The sequence below is a fragment of the Elaeis guineensis genome, chromosome 11 (genome assembly GCF_000442705.2).
Source record: "Elaeis guineensis isolate ETL-2024a chromosome 11, EG11, whole genome shotgun sequence".
In the NCBI taxonomy this organism is placed as follows: Eukaryota; Viridiplantae; Streptophyta; class Magnoliopsida; order Arecales; family Arecaceae; genus Elaeis; species Elaeis guineensis.
In genome coordinates, this window is record NC_026003.2 from 108,671,688 (window position 1) to 108,679,204 (window position 7,517).

Here is a 7,517-nt window from a genome sequence, read left to right on the forward strand (position 1 = left end):
CAGCTGCCGTTGCTCTGGGTCGGACAGCTGCGACCCGACCTGGATGACTTGTTCAGGATTCTTGATCATCGGGATGGAAATCAGCTGTTCAGTCGGTTCACCCCACTCCTCCTCTTCCCGTTGGTCCAGCTTGTCGACCGTCAGGGAGTCCTTCGACTCATTGCTTTGAGTAGAGATTTGGAAGCATTGCCGAGCAAGTTGTTGATCCCCGCGTATTTTTTCGGCTTCGTTTTTAGTTGGAAACCCGACCAGCAAGTGGTATGTCGAGACTATCGCCCTGAGGACGTTTAGTCCGGATCTTCCAAGTATGGCGTTGTAGGCCGAAGGTACTTGGACGATTGTGAATGTCATGTGGACGGTGCTTTGTCGTGGTTCGGTCCCAGCTATCACGGGAAGAGTAATTTCTCCTTCCACTACGATGGCTTCCTCGGTGAAGCCCACTAGGGGCGTAGAGACTCTCCTGAGTCGGTCGGTCGACAGTCGCATTCGAGAAAAGATTGAGTAAAACAAAACATTAGTCGAACTTTCATTATCAACAAAAATCCTTTTTACATCATAGTTCGCTATCGTCACCGAGACAACAACAGCGTCATCATGGAGAGTTTGGATTCTCTGAGCATCCTCATCTGTAAAGATGATTACATCGTCCTGGCGCGGCCTCTTCGTCGACTCTCCCTCAGCAGTCATTCCTTGATCCAGTCGTCTGGAGATCATGTTGATGACTCCAGCGGTAGGTTGATTATTCGCTACCTCTTCAGTCGGTTGGGGCTGTCGATCGGGAAGGGGCCGAGCCGACGGGTCCCTTCGATATTTTCTGAGATACCCTCATCGTATGAGGGCCTCTATCTCATCTTTGAGTTGGATGCATTGCTCGGTGGTGTGACCGTAGCCCTGATGGAATTGACAGTATCTCCTCTGGTCGAGGCCCTTTGCCTTCAGAGGTGGGAGCCATCGCAGGTATTCCGCTTCTTCGATCTCCATCAGGATCTACGCACGAGGAGCGGAGAGAGGGATGTAAGAGTCATACCTGCGGTGCGTCGGTCTCGAACTCCAATGTCGGGGCGATCTCGGGCTCCGTCGTCGGGGCGAGACCCGTTTGTCGGTCGGGGGTCTGCTGGGTTCAGCAGCAGCCCGATTTTTCTTTCGCTTGTCCTTTTGGCCCGTGCCTTCGGTCAGGCGCCGGTCGGAAGCTCCTTCGTCCGCGTGCATGTATTTGTACGCGCGCTCCAGCAATTTGGCATACGTCCGGGGGAGGGTCTTGTCCAAGGAATATGTGAACCGGGACCCCCTTAGCCCCCTTTTCATGGTCGAGATAGCCATGTCTTCGTTGAGGTCCCGGACCTCAAGTGTGGCCGCGTTGAATCGGGACACAAAGTGTCAGAGCGTCTCATTTTCTCCCTGTTTGAGGAAGAAAAGACTGTCCGAGGTTCGCAGCAGCTTGCAGCTGGTGCTGAAGTGGGCCACGAAAGAATGCTCGAGCTGTCCGAAGGAGTGGATACTCCCTGAGTGGAGGTCGGAGTACCAGGCCCGAGCAGCTTTACGGAGCGTGGCGGAGAAGCCGATGCAGAGGAGGGCATCGGTTGCCCCTTGAATTGTCATGAGAGTCTTGTAGCTCTCCAGATGGTCAACTGGGTTGGTGGAGCCGTCGTAAGGCTCCACGTGAGGCATCTTGAACTGACTAGGGATCGGCTCGTCGAGGATAAATCGGAAGAAAAATTGGGTGGTCCGAAAGTCGACATCGTTTGAAGACTTCTGACCATCCGCCTGGAGTTGGGCAAGCTGACGGTCGATTTCTTTGAACTTATGTTCGTAGTCGTCCAACCGTCGGTGTTGTGAAACCCCAGGGGTTGAACCTCCCAACGAACTTAAGAATGAGGCGGACGGTGTCCGCGGCCACTTCTCCTTCCTCGCTCCCTCCAGCTGGGAAGGAGAAGGATGTCGAAATCGGTGGGTGTCGTGCCGTGACCGTCTCGTCCCTTCTCGATGGGAATGCTGAGACGGTTGCTCTTGAGGAGGAGACGAAAGCTGACGCGGACATCGGCGGCTACTTCTAGACGGCATAGGGTGCACCGCCGATTGTTTCGCCGGTGGTTGCGGCAACTGAGTCGGTTGCTGTTGGAGATTTTTGACTGCATCCGTTAGAACGGTCATTTGCCGTACGATCGTCGCGATTTGCGCCTCTGTAGTTACCACCGGATGCGGAGAGCTGGGCTCCGCCATGGAAGGTGAAGGAGGGGCCTCTTTCCGACGGGAAGAGCGCCTCGCCGACCCGATAGCTCTCGATCGCTGAGCTCTGATTTTCATCATTTCGAGAGATTTTTCAAGCCCTGTGGAGCTCACTGGCTTACCTCTATCGAGTACCCCCTACCCGACGTTCCAAATCTATTGCGGCCAATCCCCCCATCGCCCGATCGCCGGTGTCGTGCATCTGCAAGAAAAGTCCTCACAGACCGGAGATGCCTCCGACGGAAACCCTCCGATGGTCAAGTCAGAGAAGAGACTAGGCAACAGTGAAAAATCAGGAGCTCAACGGGAGAGAGAGAAAGAGAGAGAGCTCAAGAGTTTAGAGGTGCTTCTGAGAGCTTGAGAAAGCTTACTCGAAACTTCCCCCTTACCAATACTGTTGCCTTGCCCCGTTTTATAGTAGAACGCGGTATGATCCCGCCATTAATGGTGCAGACAATTAGGGAGTTATCAAATCGTCGGAGGCTGTCAAATCACCGTGGGCTGTCAAGTCACTGGGATCAATCTATGTCCTTGGCAGGACAATGCCCCAGGGCGGCCGTGTCGCATGTCCTTGACAGGACAACTGCCCATAGCGGTCGTACGGCGTTTGGGTGGGCTGGCCGACTATATGTCGATCTTCGACTGTCGGGACATCGGATGATGATCCGGAAACACCGTTGGCTGGTATCATGCCTTGCGGAAGTCGAACGTCGGCTGCTACCCCCGATAGTGAGTCAGTGATTTGGATTCGACCGCTTGGTCGGTCGGAAACAGTATGGATCTGTTCGACCGACATACCTTCAACCAGATATTATCAGCAGCCATTATCGGCGGTCACCGTCGGTCGGTCCGGTCGGTAGAGTCGGACGTCGGTCAGACAGGTCCGAGGATAAATCGGCATACAGGGGTCGGTCGATATATCCCAACAATATCCACCAAGATTTTTGTTGAGATATGTTTGATACTGATACAAAAAATAACTCGATTGAGAAATCAGCCAAGATAGAAAAATAGCCATGGACTTACATTCAACATGCCATCAAATGATGGAACACTAAGGACTCATTTTATTCATGGGAAAAATAGGGGGTCAACAAGAAAATGAAAAAATGAATCATATTTGGTTGGAGATTTCTCAGGAGAGAGATGGAAAAGAAATTTTCTCTAAAGAATAAAGTTCTCACATTTCATGAAGAACAAAAATTTATGTAGAATATGAGAAAGCCATCTTTCCACTAGTTAGAAATTATTGTAATTTTTATTTTTTTCAAAAATATCCTTGAGCCATCATAGTCAAATAGATCATACTAAAATGGATCAAATTTTGTCTCTTCAAACAAGTTGGAATGTGTATAGCAACTTCACATGACTCATTTGCTTCAAATCTAAAATACTCTGTTATCGGTAAATTATTTTAAAAATAATTATCATGATTTTATAAGAAGAAATGGGGATAAGACATTAATAATGATTTATCTCCAGATTCAGATATTTCTAGTTTGCAAACTAGGTTGGGAAATGAAGCGCCAATAGCAATATCCATGTCTTAACATTCTCCTTCTACTTATATTGCTGATATTGATATTCCAAATATTATAAGTGGGAATATTTCATCTAATTCTAAGGCATAACAAGTATTTCACACAAGTTTTTCAAAAAAGTAGATAAACAACCACATATAAATTATTCTAAAAAATGCACCTCCTATATTATTTTTTTCATGATTAACTAAACATGAAAAAAATTACTTTTTCAAACATCATGTACCAAAGCATCAATTTCTTAGAAAACATATTTTAGTGAGATAAAACTCTTCCCACAAACCCAACGTGTCCTCATGCGTTGGAGTAAGAAGTATAAGGCCAGCCTTGCGGCAGATTTATGGCTTCGAGGACCCAAAAATGGTTTGCATTTGCTTTTGCTTTTAAAACGTACCCACACGGACGGGTTGCCAGGGAGAGGCTACAGTTTGTTAGTTTGCTTGCTCTCTCATTTTATCTCCCTATCGTCATTGTACGTGCGCAAGCATGAGGATGGAAACAAGCCGATGGCAACGCGTCCGAAAACAAATGCAAAAGCTGTGCATACTGCCATGGAGAAGAAAAATGAAATCGATCTCCATTACATGCACAAATTTGCACTTGCTCTGGGACACATGAGAGACAGCAGGCCAAGCGTGCCCCGTTTAACCTACACACCTGTACATCTAGCATTCACCTGTCAACAAAGTAAAATCCATTGTCAAACTAGTCCAAGTTGTTGACAGCGAAAGTAAAATTTTGCAAAGTGATTTATTTCAACAGAGATTATTTATGAGAAGTTTTCGTTGTTCAGTCGGTTTCACAGAAAACTGTTGTCCTCTTTTCTGCCCGCAGATCCCAGTCACCAATTCCTGGGTTATCATGTTACTCCCTTTGCTTAATTTTTGCAGTTCGTTTTCCTTCTTGTTAAATCAGAAGATTATTGTCAATGAGGTGGTAAATAATCATTAGAATGCATAGACAGCATAAAGTGCAGAAGTGAGCACCAAAATATAAATGCAGGACAATGTTGACAAGTTCATTGCTCTTTTCAAGACTCATTCACACATTTCATATACCTGCAGAATGTGACCCTACAAGGGGGTGCTTGTTCAGATAAATCTATATTTATAATTTCAGTTCCTGGCTTCTATACATGCAGTTCTTTTATAAAATAAAGCCATATACTCTGAGAATGAAATACAAATTTTACAAGCTAAAAAATATTGTAATTTATTTTTGCCATCTTTACTGTATATAATGAAATGCCTTTCCCAAGGATGTGGCCTGCAGGTAGGGGTGCAAATGATCCGAGCTTCTCATAAGCAGCCTGAGCTTTGTTCTAGGCTTGGTTCCGTTAGAAAGAAACCAAGATCACCCAGTTCTTGGAGTCCAGATCATTGAACTTGAGCCGGTTGCAAATATAGTAAAGAAGCTTGGCTCGAATCCATAAAAGCTTTGGCTCAAAGCCTATGTGAGTGGAGCTTGAACAGTTTAAGTTGAGCTTGGCTTCAAATTGAGCCAAGCTAGAGCAACTCATATATACACCGAGCCAAGCCGAGTAGCACACCGAGCTGAGCTCGAGCAGCCGGCTGCTCGGCTTGACTTGTTTCATTTGCACCCCCCTACCTGCAGGTGGTCAGAACTTATAAACATACTATCTGTTAAAGCATCCATACTCCTATTGATTCTCTCTTTTTAGTTAATATTAATAATACCATATACAAACTCAAAATAACGATGTGAGATGATATAGTAATGGTAGATTTTGAAAAAAAATAGGGCATGGATATGGAGGTGAAAAATCAGCAACTATATGCATGTATATATTTTATTGTATGATTTTGTTTAATCTGTTAAAAATTCTAATACTTCTACAATAAAGTAATCAGATAACCATGCGAACATCCTTAATTTATTCATAAAGAAAGAAGCCCTTATTCGCCCCAAACAGTTAAAATATATAGAATATTAAGAGTTTAAGATGCAACATAAGGTAAAAAAATTCCATAAATTTTAATGTGCTACATCAACTTTATCATATAGGCATCATCCATATCCATAGACTATACAAGCAATGACATAAAGATAATAAGTTACAGAACAGTCCATCCATCATGCCGATGTTTCAAATAGTCTCCTAAAGAAGAAAGGGAAAGCCTCTAATCAGTTAAATCTAACTTCCATGAACTCAGTTTCATTGTTACTATTGAACCCTACCCACATACTTAGTCCACATCTAGCACATAGACAACCTAAATCAATTACTAAAATATAAGGATGTGATATATGGATAGGACATTATAAACCTTGAAAAACATAGGAAGGGGAATCTATGAATAATGGATCATCACAACATACTCTATACATAGATTCTTACATGCATTAAAAAAAAGGAATTTTTCAATGCATGTAAAGAAAATTTTTCAAGGTTGTGATGACTAAAATTTTCTATGCTTCATAGATTCTTTACATGCATTAAAAAAAAGGAATCTATGAAGCATAATGGATCATCACAACATACTCTATACACTCCATCGAATAATATGAAAGTCTACAAATACTATTATTTATTTAGTCATCATCAAATCCATAGACTGCAATCCATACTCCATATCACCACCACAATTCACTATTTGAATTGAAAGATATTCATTCATCAAACAAAAGAAAGAATGAAAGTCCACCACCATCACCAGAGCTATCTGGCGTCCTGGGCCTATCCCTGAAGCATCTGGAGTCTCTTTTTAATTCTAAAAATGGGATACTTAATAATTATCCCACGCGTTTGCTTACTGTGTCCATCAAGTATCCAATCCTATATACATCAAAAATGGACACTAGATACAATTTGAAGCACCTGTGCTTTTTGGATGGGGAAAAAAAAATAAAGATAGATACGTATTTCTAAGATATATTTGGCATGTGTTGGGAAACACCCTAAACATACCCTTACCTGATTGCTATTGGATACCACTATCTAGGATCCATCTTTTAGAGGCCGCTCATGTCTTTCTACTTTTCATACTCTTGCTATAAAAATAGAACTTTGTCAGGAGCACTCACGACTCTATCATTCCACAAATCCAAATATTAGATGAGGCATTTGACAGATGGTTCTTAATCATTGCTTATGATCTGACATGACTGTCAATGGACTGAGCAAAGAGAAATATTTGGTTCTGAAACAATCAAAAGAGAATAAGCTAGAAACCTTTTGACCGACACTCAACCCGTAAAACCAACATCTCATAATCTTATATTACAAAATATATGAAATTCAAAAGTCAAATGCATTAAATCTAAAAAATGATACGTCAAAATAGAAGAAAAATGATATATCAAGACAGAAGTAAAAAAAATCGAAATACTATCTCTTTATAAAGTGTGGTTTAAAACAGAGGTGATAAATATAGTATATACCATCTGAGCCTATATATGGATTTGCTAGAATCTGGGAAATGGAAAATGAAGTTATATCACAATAACTCAGTTAAGTCATCCTAGAACTGAAACATATTGAGTTTCTTTTATTACCATTTCCCTTCTATTACCATCTGATCATATAGATTTTGTCTTGCCCACTATTTAAAATGACTTGACTAGCACTCAATTGGCTATCGAGTTTTTTCCAGCATCAACTATGCTCTTCAAAATATGCATACAAAGTTTTTCGCTGATATATCAAAACAAAAGTTTTGACTTTTAGAATATTCCTTAAAAAAAGTTTGCCAATCAACATCCTTTCCTAAAATAATCTTATACTTGTTT